The sequence below is a fragment of the Scyliorhinus torazame genome, chromosome 1 (assembly GCF_047496885.1).
Source record: "Scyliorhinus torazame isolate Kashiwa2021f chromosome 1, sScyTor2.1, whole genome shotgun sequence".
Classification (NCBI taxonomy): domain Eukaryota; kingdom Metazoa; phylum Chordata; class Chondrichthyes; order Carcharhiniformes; family Scyliorhinidae; genus Scyliorhinus; species Scyliorhinus torazame.
Genome location: NC_092707.1, coordinates 192811012 through 192825234, shown reverse-complemented (window position 1 = coordinate 192825234; position 14223 = coordinate 192811012).

Here is a 14223-nt window from a genome sequence, read left to right as displayed (position 1 = left end):
ATGAACACCTTTGAAATGTGGTACCAACCAAGTTATGACCGATCCCACCAGCCTCCGTTTCTTACCCTCACTAATACCACCAACATGGGAAGACCACTGGGAATAATATGTTTGGTAAGGAATGTGGTTAAAGGGCTATTTGTAGGTGCTAGTCAATGCGAGCACAGATTTGTGGTGGCCAACATATCCGAGGTCTATCCCGTATATACGTCTCCTCAGTTTTATGGGTGTACACTGGACGTCCCATACGCAAATGGGACAGGTACCTTCAAGTACTCATTGATGGCTGAAGGGTTTGATGTGGACAAACTCACTTCATACAATGGGACGTATTTTATTTGTGGCCACAAGGCATATCCCTGGCTGCCAGAGAATTGGACGGGATCCTGTTATCTGGGGTATGTCATCCCCTTTATACACCACCTCACAAATTTAGGCGACCATTACCAAATGATGAAGCGACAAAAGAGAGCAATAACCGAAACGCAACGATACTTTGGGATCCTGCTTCCCCCTATCGGGGTAGCTCTTGCAATAAAGGAAATAAGGAAGATAGCAAAAATCATGGAGGAGGTAGCAAACGACACCACTGAAGCATTAACGGAAATAAATAATGAAATGGTGGCAATAAGAACCGTAGCCCTACAAAACCGAATGCCCTCGATTACCTCCTTGCAAACAAAGGTGGGACTTGTGCCATGATAGGTTCGGAATGTTGCACCTACATCCCCGATAGTTCGGAGAACATCACCCACCTCGTGGACCATATCCGCAAAGAGGTTAAGAAACTGCATGAAATATCAAGAGATGGGTGGTTAGATTGGTTGTTTGCCGGATCATGGGGGTCTTACCTAGTGCATGGATTAATAATCCTGGTAGTTGTAATACTTGTAATAATTATGCTTAGCTTCCTAATGAAATGCTTGTGTAAAAGTGTCAGTGCAGCAATAATTTCTCAACAGTTAATGCAGCAACATGAATGAAGTGTGCCTTGAAGAGTTAATGGATGTGAAAGAAAGTGCAGAGGAATATGAGGAAATGATCGAAATACAGATAGAATGGGAGAGACTGAGATGATTGGCTATGGATTAGAAGTTATCAATAAATGATAAAAAGGGGGGAATGAGAATATGGATCAAGCTACTGGATGTCAAACCGAGTTTTAGTTTGGATCTAGAATCTAGCTTGATGGGAAAATGAAATGTCAAAAAGAACTTTTTGGTCTAACGGAATTTATGTTATCTCTTATGTTTTTGTGCTAGACAGTTGCAGTAACAAAACACGGCCTTGGGAATCGTTTCTATTTCTACAGATAACTTTATTTTAGCTGAGAGCCACAGAATGCTGTATTTCTCAGACCTCTTCTAAAGGGGCTGTCCTTGGGAAGGAAACATTGTCATTTTATTATATAAGTAATTATCTGCTGTATTAACTTTGACTTGCATCTGTAGACACTCTGATGTACAGAGCTCGAGTCCCGGCCGAGAAATAAACATATGTTAAAGTAACGAGGTGTTCGACTGATCATTTCATCCGGACTGGCTGCAAAAGAATCCTCAAATGTGCAAGGCCTGGGGCATTCTGAGCAGGGGGGGGTGCCGTGGCCCAGGACAGGACTGCCCTCTCGCAGGCAGCCATGTGCCAGAGCCACCTGGACATTGCAGCGGCGCTCCTCAGCGTGGTCCAGTCACAGCAGGCCATGGCTGGGAACGTCGCCGGCATTGCCCAGGCGCAGGCCGGCATGGCGCAGACACAGAGGGAGGTGATTTAGTTCCAGAGGGATGTGGCCCACACCCAGAGGGACGTGGCCCACTCACTGGCTGATGTGGCACAGACCCTCAGGGTGGTGGCACAGTCGCAGACAGAGATGGTCCACTCCCTGTACTCCATGGCTGCGAATGTGCAGACCATGCTCGAGACCAGAGCGGGCCTCCAGGACTGGCGGGGGTCCTCTGGGGATGGGTCTGCTCTAACCCCCGCCCAATGGAGTGGCCCGGGCACCATTGGCTCCCCGAGGGAGGAGGGGGTGCTGGGGCCCGTGCTGGTGATTCCCGCAGGGGAGGTGCCGGAACAGCATCTGGTGGGCAGGGGGCAGAACAGGGCGGCACCACGTCACCTGGGATGCACCTGAGCAGCGGCCGAGCTCATCCAGGCCGGGTTGCCCCAGGAGACATGCGCCAACAAAGACCCTTGTCGCAGGGCAGGAGTCACAGCAGATTGCCTCCACTCATACTGTACCGTCTGGGGAATCACCTAGATGTGGTGTTATGGCCCGTAAGGCCAGAACGTTAGACACCAGTTAAGCTGGCATGGGTGCAGGGCACAGTTGAGTGAAAGAGGCTAGGGCAGAGACTGTATCTATTTCTCCACAATAAACACCTGTTAACGCCCTGCCTCGGTGCTCTGTCTGATGGGTGTGGGGATGGGCCGGTCAGTGCTGGCCAGGGGGAGTAAGGGTGGGCGACCAGTGTGGGCCACGTGGGTAGACCATGGTCCCCACCCTACCTCCCTCCCCCCCTGCCATGTCCGTCCCCAGCACCCCCACCGCAGGGATTCAACGGGACCGTGTGATGGACTGGCCAGCTTGCATGCAGGGATGATCCAGGTGGAAAGTGCTACTGTGGGCATGAGTCAGACATTGCCATACGATGTGGAGCAATGAAGCTCATCACAGAGCAGGTTGTCATCATCCTCCATCTCATGGACCAGACCCGCTGTCACTGCCAACCCAGGGACCTCAGCTCGTCGTGCCGCAGGTTTGTATAACAGAGGGGGTGTGCATGCGGACGGTTTGGTGGTATTGGAGGTGAGTGGGTGTTGATCTGGGATGTAGTATCTGTGCCCAGGCCAGCAACCCCCCCTCCATCCTAGTCGGTGAACTTTGACACGATCAGGGGGGGGTGGGGGGTGCAGGGGGCATCAAACATGTCGGGGATCACCGAGTGTGCCAAGATAAAGAAGTCGTGGAGTCGTGCATGCTGCCTTGGTATCGGGTGCAGACGTGCATGATGCGCATCTGTTGGTCGCAGCCCAGCTGTATGTTCATGGAGTGGAAGCCCATTCTGTTGGTGTATAGCGGCCTGTTATCCGCAGGTGGCCGCAGGGCGACATGCATGTCATCGATTACCCCACCTAGCTTGCACATTTTTGCGTTGTGGGGACGAAACCCACTGTTATGTCATCAATTAAGACGGAGAACGCAGAGTGAATTAACTATGGCTTTAATTGACTTACAACAGAACTGGCAGTGTGCCCCAGAATGAGGCAGTGTGAAAGGTTGGCAGCTTATATACCCAGGCCCTAGGGGGAGGACCCACAGGCACCTCCAAAACCGTACAACATGTAATATAGTAGCAATACTGTACAACACGTACTACTGTGGCAGCACAATAGAACACAGTGGTTTCACCACACCCACGCAAACACGGGGAGAATATGCAAACTCTACATGGACAGTGACCCAGAGCCGGGATCGAACCGGGACCTCAGCACCGTGAGGCCGCAGTGCTAACACATTGCGCCACTGTGCTGCCCTTATAGGACATTGTTTAAATGTCGCATCCAAGAAACTGCACCTCCAAAGGTGCAGCTCGCCTTAGTTCAAATAGAAATCATTTTTTTAGACATTTATGTCTGATGTTACATTAGTCCAGTCATTGGTGCGGGCAAGCCAGCGTGCAATGGGAGTTGTTTCCCAAACAGGATAAACGGCAAGGGCTGGCAGCAGGAAGGGCGTCTGGCTGTAAAATCACCCGCTAAATCCAAAAGCGATGTTTGATAGTCGGTGATCGGCTGACATTGTGGCGACCCTACAACATGGGGAAAACCAAAAAAGGAACCAACTGTTGATGATGGTATATCGAAACTGATTAATTTAGCAGCAATTAATGAGAATTAGTCGAAACACTGTCACAATGAACAGATGGTAACAAGATCAGAGGCACATGATTATTCAACTGTTCTATTCAACTAGTCTACCTCAAATTGCTTCAAATTATAATAATGAATTCACTTAATAAGCAGCCTTCTTTTTGTTATACACACATAGGCAATGCATCCTTGGATACTTTGAAATTATATTTACTTTAAAGACCAACTTTTGTTTGATAGGAGAGTGCTTTATAATTGCATTTTTGTAAAGATGAAAAGCTCCTCATCTAATTTTGCACTGAATAAAGGCAGTTTTGAAAATTCACGCAGTGTTGTGTAATGAAGTGGAAAAGCAACGCAGAAGATTTTTTAAAAATGTTTTGACTGAAAGCTACACATCTCCACTTACACTGGATTTAAGATCTCAATTTGCTCAGCCACAATGATATAATGGATAGCTTATGGACACAAGTTATTGAACAATGTCAGGTCAGCAACTGGTCCAAGGTCTTGAAGCAACACAAAATGGTTGCTGCAAGTCAGAGTTGTGCCCTTGGCCTCTTAATTTATTCAGGGGGAGGCAGCGGTATCGTAGTAGTGTCACTGGACTAATAATCCAGAGACACACGACAGTCCCCTCTGGGGACCAGGGTTCGAATCCCAATATGGCAGATGGTGAAATTTGAATTCAATTAAAACCTGAAATTAAAAGTCTATTGATGACCATGAAATGAGTGCCGTAAAAACCCATCTGATTCACAAAAGTCCTTACCTGGTCTGGCCTGCATGTGACTTCAGACCTGCAGCAATACGGTTTACTCTTAAATGCCCTCTGAAATGGTCGAGCAAGCCATTCAGTTAGGGATAATTAGGCAATAAATGCTGGCCCAGAAATTTATTCATGCTCTGAACATTCGTCTGGAGGGGCTAAATGTATTGACCATTCAGAAGAATGTATTGCCGGGAATCTCCTTCAGTTAGAACTGTTCCTTCATCGTCACTGAGTCAAAGCTTTGCAACACTTTTGGGCAGCACGGTAGCACAAGTAGATAGCACTGTGGCTTCACAGTGCCAGGGTCCCAGGTTTGATTCCCCGCTGGGTCACTGTCTGTGCGGAATCTGCACATTCGCCCCGTGTCTGCGTGGGTTTCCTCCAGGTGCTCGGGTTTCCTCCCACAGCCCAAAGACGTGCAGGTTAGGTGGATTGGCCACAATAAATTGTCCTTAGTGACCAAAAAAAAAGAGTTAGGAGGGATTATTGGGTTACGGGGATAGGGTGGAAGTAAGGGCTTAAGTGGGTCGGTGCAGAATTGATGGGCCAAAAGGCCTCCTTCTGCACTGTATGTTCTATGTTAACACTGTGAGAGCAACTTTACCAGACAGTGGCTGTAGTAGGCGGCACAGTAGAGCAGTGGTTAGCACTGCTGCCTCACGGCACCGATGACCTGGGTTCGATCCTGGCCCTAGGTCGTTGTCCATGTGGAGTTTGCACATTCTCCCCATGTCTGCATGGGTCTCAACCCTACAACCCAAAGATGTGCCGGGTAGCTGGATTGGCCACGTTAAATTGCCCCTTAATTGGGGAAAAAAAAATTGGTTACTCTCAATTTTCAACAAAAAAACGATGGTCAATAAATGCTGGCCTTGCCTCTGATGTTCACATTCGAGCATTAATTTTTTTTAAATTCTGCTGAAAACCAAATTAGGAGCTGAGTTAGAAACGAGTCATAACAGCCCAAGTTTTATGTTGGTCTCGATAATGTCAGTTCATATCAGAGCATTTAAGCAGCTGCATGGGAAGCCATCACTTTGTTCTTCACTGATTGAGATGGCCATTAAAGCTAGCCATATTGCGCTTGGACTTGAGAGATATGTTTTGGCATTATGTCTTTCCAGGAAATTCTCACTAGATACTGTACTGGATGCTCTGACTAGCATGCAAAATTTTAAAAGAATGTTTTAAAACCCTGCCTGATTGTGTTGGTTGACAGCAGATTTTGCATTCAGCAATGTTCTGTGTTCTATGTTAACACTGTGAGAGCAACTTTATCAGACAGTGGCTGTAGAAGGTGTTATGTTATGCTTCTTCACATAGCATAAGCTGCTTCCTTGATATATGCTCTGACAAAGGAAGGTTCAGACTTGGAGATGGGTTTAACACATTTATTGAACAGTTAACAATTCTCCTACTTGAGTTCGACTCTCCTGCTAATCTTGCTACAGTAACTCAGTCTAACTAACCAGTCTGCTCTAAGCCATGCGATGAGTGTGATGCTTCTGATCTGCCCCTGTTCTTCTCGCTGAGTGTTGCCTGTGGAAAGAGAAAGAGCATGTGTGCCCTGTCCTTTTATATGGGTTGCCACCTTATGGTAGTGTCACCTCTGGGTGTCTTGACTGCTCATTGGTCATGTCCTATTTTATGTGTTCATTAGCTGTATGTCTGCATGTCATGATGTCTCTGGTGCTCCCTCTAGTGTTTACTTAGTCTTAGTGTATTTACATTAACCCCTTGTGTATTTACAGTGATGCATATCACCACATCCCCCCTTTTTCTGTGTTACATATTTTCTGTACAGTGGTAAAGAAAATTGAACAAAATAGGTAGATAAGTGATGACCTGTACAAATCATGATGACAGTGATGATTATAAAAAAACAAATAATAAGTATGAGTCCAAAGTTCATGAATTAATATGGTCGAGTGGCTTTCTTGTTTTGTTATTGAAGTGTCGATGTTGATGTTGTCATTTCCTTGTGAATGCCGTCAGTGTCCCTGTGCTTAAGGAACCAAGAAGTCATCAGGAGACGTTCAAATGGTCAAATCGCTGCGTTGTCTGATTTGGACTCTTTTTTTTTCGATGCTTGTGGTAGCGATTCTTGATGTCATCTTTCCTGTCTGACCTGGACTGGTTCTGTGTTTGCGGTATTGATGCCGTATGTCAGCTGCCTTGAAAGCTGGTCTGCTTGTTTGTAGTGGAGCAAACTTGAATCGGTGAGATTTGCTGACATGCCATGGTATGGCGATACTCTTGCCAGTGTTAGGAGCTGTGCTGTTACATTGTCCTGCATTTGCAGAGTTGTACCATGTCGTACCAGTCGTTGTTCCATTGTTATTGTTTTTGTCGTGCTTGTTGTTGACGTTGGTGCCTTTGGTACGCTTCTTGTTGTTGTCTTTGTTGTTGTTTTCGTAGGTTTTGTTGACGTGTTTGTTGCGCTCAATGACCACACCGAGTGGAGAATTCGAGTCCTTCACAAAGTTACTTGTGTCAGTGTCCTTTGTGGCATCTGTTGTTTCATTGAGCACGTCTTCTCTGATTCCTCGGCGCTCCCCGTCTGGAGTCATGTCCGGTTCACTGGAATCATCTTTGGCTTGTCAATGCTCCCCATCTGGAGCCCTTTCTGGTTCACCTGAATCACCTTTGGTTTCTTGACACTCCCCATCCGGAATCATTTCAGGTTCACTTGAATCATCTGAGGTGTCACATGAATCACCTGAGGTGTCTTGATGCTCCCCTTCCGGAGTCAGAACTTTCAGGAATGCATTTTCTTGTGGAGAGGCTCAAGTGGATGAGGTTTGAATTAACGTGGTGTCACTGGAATCACTAGTAGCCTCACTTTGATTGTCGAGTGGCTCTGTACATACTAGCTGAGATCTGTCGGTCTCGCTGAGATGTCGCACATCTTGGGCGTCATTCTCCGACCGCCCAGCGGGTCGGAGAATGGCCGTTGGCCGCCGTGAATCCCTCCCCCGCCGGTTGCCGAAGTCTCCGGCACCGGATATTCGGCGGGGGCGGGAATCGGGCCGCGCCGGTTGGCGGGCCCCCCCGCTCGATTCTCCGGCCCAGATGGGCCGAAGTCGTGCCGATAAATTGCCTGTCCCGCCGGCGTAAATTAGAGTACCTATTTACCGGCGGGACAAGGCGGCGCGGGTGGGCTCCGGGGTCCTGGGGGGGGCGCGGGGCGATCTGACCCCGGGCCCCCACGGTGGCCTGGCCCGCGATCGGGGCCCACTGATCCGCGGGTGGGCCTGTGCCGTGGGGCACTCTTTCCCTTCCGCCTCCGCTACGGTCTCCACCATGGCAGAGGCGGAAGAGACTCTCCCCACTGTGCATGCGCGGGAAACTGTCAGCGTCCGCTGACGCTCCCGCGCATGCGCCGCCCCGACGTGTCATTTCCGCGCCAGCTGGCGGGGCAACAAAGGCCGTTTCCGCCAGCTGGCGGGGCAGAAATCCCTCCAGCGCCGGCCTAGCCCCTCAATGTTGGGGCTCGGCCCCCAAAGACGCGGAGCATTCCGCACCTTTGGGGCGGCACGATGCCCGTCTGATTGGCGCCGTTTTGGGCGCCAGTCGGCGGACATCACGCCGTTTGGGGAGAATTTCGCCCGATGTGTGGGAATTGTGAAGCCTTTGTCACTTGTCGCACATACAGTGGGTAGACCTTCAGTGTCTTCTTGTCGGTTAGATGAGCTGGGTAGACTGTCAGAGTCTTCTTCCGGTGGCTCAAATAATCTGGGTAGATTATGTACCGCGGGATAGGGCGTCAGGGGGCTCGTTGAGCTTCCCGGGGTGATACAAAATCTCGTAATTATAGGTGGAGAGCTCGATCCTCCACCTCATGATCTTATCGTTTTCCATCTTTCCCCGCTGTGTATTATTGAACATGAAGGCAACCGACCGTTGGTCAGTGAGGAGAGTGAATCTCCTGCCGGCCAGGTAATGCCTCCAATGCCGCACAGCTTCCACGATGCCTTGGGCCTCCTTTTCGACAGAGGAGTGCCGAATTTTGCAGGCATGGAGGGTGCGGGAAAACATGGCCATGGGCCTGCCTGCCTGGTTGAGGGTGGCGGCCAGACCTACGTCCGATGCATCGCTCTCGACTTGGAAGGGGAGGGACTCGTCGACCGCATGCATCGTGGCCTTGCTGATGTCTGCCTTGATGCGGTTGAAGGCCTGGCGGGCCTCAGCCGTCAGGAGAAAAACTGTGGACTGAATGAGTGGGTGGGCCTTGTCTGCATAGTTAGGGACCCACTGGGCATAGTAGGAGAAAAACCCCAGGCATCATTTCAGGGCCTTGGGGGAGTGGGGGAGGGTGAGTTCCATGAGGGGGCGCATGCAGGCGGGGTCGGGCCCTAGAACTCCATTTTCCACGACATAGCCAAGGATGGCTAAGCGGTTGGTGCGGAACACGCATTTCTCCTTATTGCACGTGAGATTAAGGAGCTTGGCGGTCTGGAGAAATTTTAGGAGGTTAGCGTCGTGCTCCTGCTGGTCGTGGCCGCAGATGGTGATGTTGTCTAGGTACGGGAAGGTGGCGCGCAGTCAGTACTGGTCAACCATTCGGTCCATCTCGCATTGGAAGACCGAGACCCCATTAGTGACGCCGAAGGGAACCCTAAGGAAGTGATAGAGGCGGCCGTCTGCTTCGAACGCAGTGTATTGGGGGTCCTCTGGGTGGATGGGGAGCTTGTGGTAGGCGGACTTCAGGTCCACTGTGAAAAAGACCCGATACTGTGCAATCTGATTGACCATTTCAGATATGCGTGGGAGGGGGTACGCGTCGAGCTGCGTGTATCGATTGATGGTCTGACTGTAGTCAATAACCATCCTGTGCTTCTCCCCAATCTTTACTACTACACTTGGGCTCTCCAGACGCTGTTGCTGGCCACAATGATGCCTTCCCGCAGGAGCCGTTGGACCTCTGACCTGATGAAGGCCCTGTCCTGGGCACTGTACCATCTGCTCCTGGTGGCGACGGGTTTGCAATCCGAGGTGAGGTTCGCAAAAAGGAAGGTAGATCGACCTTAAGAGTCGTGAGGCCGCATACGGTGAGGGGGGTAGGGGTGATCGAAGCGATCTGCAGCAGATGCTGGGAGGCCCCGGGCTGGTCAGCAGTGGTGGGGGTAGCAGCAGGCGATGAACGGCCAGACGAGCTTCCCCAAGTATGTAGCCCGTAAACCGTTCTGGTCCACCATTTGGTCCATCGCCCTTTGAAAGGCGGAGACCCCATTTGTGACACCAAAGGGGACCCTGAGGAAGTGGAAGAGCCGGCCGGCTGCTTCGAAGGCAGTATAGGGGCGGTCTTTTGGTCGGATGGGGAGCTGGTGGTAGGGAGATTTGAGGTCGACCGTGGAAAAGACTCGGTATTGGGCGATCCGATTTACCATTTCCGCGATGCGAGGAAGGGGGTACGCATCAAGCTGCGTGAATCGGTTTATTGTCTGGCAATCATCCACGACCAACCGTTTCTTCTCCCCGGACCGGACTACCACCACTTGCGCTCTCCAAGGACTGTTGCTAGCCTCGATGACCCCCTCTCCCAGTAAACGCTGGACCTCTGACTTAATAAAAGCCATATCTTGGGCACTGTAGCGCCGGCTCCTGGTGGCGACGGGCTTACAGTCAGGAGTGAGGTTCGCGAATAGCGAGAGGGGTGCGACTTTCAGTGTCGCAAGGCAGCACACCGTGAGGGGGGGCAAGGGTCCGCCGAACTTCAGTGTCAGGCTTCGGTGGCTGCACTGGAAATCCAGTCCGAGCAGCAGGGGGGCACAGAGGTGAGGGAGGATATAAAATTTGAAACGGGTGTATTTGGCACCCTGGATCGAGAGATCCGCCATACAGTACCCCGTGATTTGTACCGAGTGGGACCCAGATGCGAGGGCTATGGTTTGGGATGTGGGATGGGTGCGTAGGGAGCAGTGCCTTACCGTTTCAGGGTGGATAAAGCTCTCCGTGCTCCCGGAGTCGAAGAGGCATGCAGTGTCATGCCCGTTGACCTGGACCTGCATCATGGAGTTCTGCAGGTGTTTTGGCCGAGTTTGATCGAGGGTGATCGCACCCAGTCGCGGGTAGTCGGAGTCCTCAGCCGAGTCGGACTCGTAAAATGGCCTCCGCGGCCGGCTGCGCGTGTCGGGTCGAGAAGATGGCCGCCGACAAGATGGCCGCTCCCATGATTCGCACGAGGCTGATGACGTGTCAGAAGAGGGCGTGTCGGGTCGGTGCATCTGGTGGGCAATGGGCAGGACAAACTGGCAGCTCGCCATACCAGTCGCCCGAGCCGCAGCCTGGCCCATCTAGGCCGGGCCACCCTTGGAAACGGCCGCCAAAGGGATCCCGAGTCACAGGGCAGGAATCGCAGGAGTCCACCACCAGTTCTGCTGTACCGTCTGGGGAACCATCTAGGCGTAGTCAAAGGGCCCGTAAGGCCAAACAATTAAACACTGAGTAAGTTGGCACGGGTGCAGGGCACAGATGAGTTATAGGGGCTAGGGCAAGTGTATAGACTGTTTGTTATTAAAATCACTTTCACACCTACAAAAGCTGCCTTTGTGCTCTGTCCGAAGCATACGGGGGTGTCATACACACAGTGTGTGTGTGAGGGGTGGTCTTACGTCAGCCCCAGGTGAGGACGGGACCGTGCGCTGCAGTGTCACGGCCGCATGCAGGGATGGTCCGGGTGGAGGGTGGTACTGTGGCCATGGGTCAGGCATAGTCCAACGATGTGGAGCCAGGAGCTCATCGGAGGCGGGTTGTCATCATTCTCCATGGCCTGCAATAGACACGCGTCCACCCGCAACTGGGTGAGCCCGGCCCGTTGTGCCGCAGGTGGATGTGAAATGGAGGGGTGGTGTGCATGCGGGTGGGGTGGGTGAGGTTGGTGGGTGGGGAGGGTGAGGGTGTTGGTGGTGGGTGGGTGGGGGGGTTGAGGGTGTTGGTGGTGGGTGGGTGGGTGGGGGGGTGAGGGTGTTGGTGGTGGGTGGGTGGGGGGGGTTGAGGGTGTTGGTGATGGGTGGGTGGGGAGGTGAGGGTGGTCGGATGTTGCCATGGTGTGCGGTCTGTGCCCATACTCGACGAGTCCCAATTCCCCCAAGTCAGTGAACCGGGCGGCTATCAGCCTATCCCGTGCCCGCTGGCCCAGCCGGTAACGGTGGGCAGCCTCCCGCTCATGTCCAGCCCGTCTATCCTGACCATTTCCCCCACCCCCCTCATCTGGGGAGGAATGCGTCTCTTCCTGCTGCTCCGCCACTCCGCCCTCCTCTGCCTGCGGCACATCGTCCCTCTGCTGGGCTATGTTGTGCAGGACGCAGCAGACCACAATGATGCGGCCGACCGTATCTGACCGATACTGGAGGGCGCCCCCAGAGAGGTCCAGGCCCCTGAAACGCATCTTCAGCACGCCAAAGCACCTCTCTATCACTCCCCTTGTCGCAGCATGGGCATCGTTGTAGCTGTTCTCCGCGTCATTCTGTGGCCTCCGTACAGGCGTCATCAGCCACAACCGCAGCGGGCAACCCCTGTCTCCCAGCAACAAGCCCCTCAGCCGGGGGTGGCATCCCTCGAACATGCCGGGGATGTATGACTGCGACAATACGTATGAGTCATGTACACTGCCCGGGTACTGGGCGCAGGCGTGCAGGATCATCATGCGGTGGTCACAGACCACCTGGATGTTCATGGAATAGGTCCCCTTCCTATTGGTGAACACGGCCCTGTTATCTGCAGGTGGCCGCACGGCGACGTGCATCCCATCGATCGCGCCCTGGACCATGGGAAACCTGGCCATGGCAGAGAAGCCCTCGGCTGGGCATCCTGGCTGGCAAGGTCCACAGGGAACTGGATGTAGCGGTCTGCAATGGCATATAGGATGTCTGTCACTGCCCGGATGCACCGGTACACCGATGTCTGTGAGATGCCGGACAGGTCCCCACTCAGCTCCTGAAATGACCCCGTGGCATAAAGGTTCAGGGCCACCGTAACCTTGATGGACAGGGGGAGAGGGTGTCCTTCCCCCAGTGCCACGCGGTGCCAGGTGTGCCATCAGGTAGCCGAAGTGTGCCACGGTTTCCCGGCTCATCCGGAGTCTCCTCCTGCATGCCCGGTCCGTGAGGTCCTGGTACAACGAGCGTGGCCGGTACACACGGGGCTTCCTCGGGCGTCTCCGTCGCTGTGGCGCCGTGACCTCCTCCTCCCCCTCCTCATGCTCCTCCTCCTCTTCGTGCTCCCCCTGCTCCTCCTCCTCCTCCTTGTCCTGTCGGGCGGGCGGCTCTCCAGCCTGGGCGGCTGCCGCCTGCCCATCTGCGGCATGCTCCTCTGCGGAAGCCTGCGCCACCTCCCTGGCACGCTCCTCCTCCCCCAGGGCACCTGACCAGGCGGACGACCTCCCTTGCCCTCTCCACCCTCCTCGGCACTCGCCCTCTACCCCCTCCCCGGCACTCGCCCTCACCCCGGCACTCGCCCTTTCCCCCCTACCCGTCACTCGCCCTCTCCCCCATCACCCCGGCACTCACCCTCACCCCCCTCCCCGGCACTCACCATCTCCCCCCTCCCCGGCACTCGCCCTCACCCCGGCACTCGCCGTGACCCCGGCATTCGCCCTCTCCCCCCTCCCCGGCACTAGCCCTCTCCCCCCTCCCCGGCACTCACCTTCTCCCCCCTCCCCGGCACTCGCCCTCTCGCCGATCCCCAGCACTAGCCCTCACCCCGGCACTCGCCCTCTCCCCCCTCCCTGGCACTCGCCCTCTCCACCCTCACCCCCCTCACCCCGGCACTCGCCCTCGCCCCCCTCCATGGCACACGCCCTCTCCCCCTCCGCGGCACCCGCCCTCTCCCCCCTCCCCGGCACTCGCCTCCTCCCCCCTCCCCGGCACTTACCATCTCCCCCCTCCCAGCACTCACCCTTACCCCGGCACATGCCCTCTCCCCCCTCCCCGGCACTTGCCCTCTCCCCTCTCCCCGGCACTCGCCCTCTCCCCCCTCCCCGGCACTCGCCCTCACCCCGGCACTCGCCCTCTCCCCCCTCCCCGGCACTCCCCATCTCCCCCCTCACCCCGGCACTTGCCCTCACTCCGGCACTCGCCCTCTCCCCCCTCCCCGGCACTCGCCCTCTCCCCCCTCCCCGGCACTCGCCCTCACCCAGGCACTTGCCCTCTCCCCCCTCCCCGGCACCCCCCATCTCCCCCCTCACCCCGGCACTTGCCCTCACTCCGGCACTCGCCCTCTCCCCCCTCCCCGGCACTCGCTCTCTCCCCCCTCCCCGGCACTCGCCCTCACCCCGGCACTCGCCCTCTCCCCCCTCCCCGGCACTCACCCTCTCCCCCCTCACCCCGGCCCTCGCCCTCACTCCGGCACTCGCCCTCTCCCCCCTCCCCGGCACTCGCCCTCTCAATCCTTCCCCCGTCACTAGCCCTCACCCCGGCACTCGCCCTCTCCCCCCTCCCCGGCACTCTCCCTCTCCCCCTCCCCAGCACTCTCCCCCCTCACCCTAGCACGCGCCCTCTCCCCCCTCCCCAGCACTCCCCCTCTCCCCCTCCCCGGCACTCACCCTCTCCCCCCTCCACCACCCATCCCTCTCACCCCCC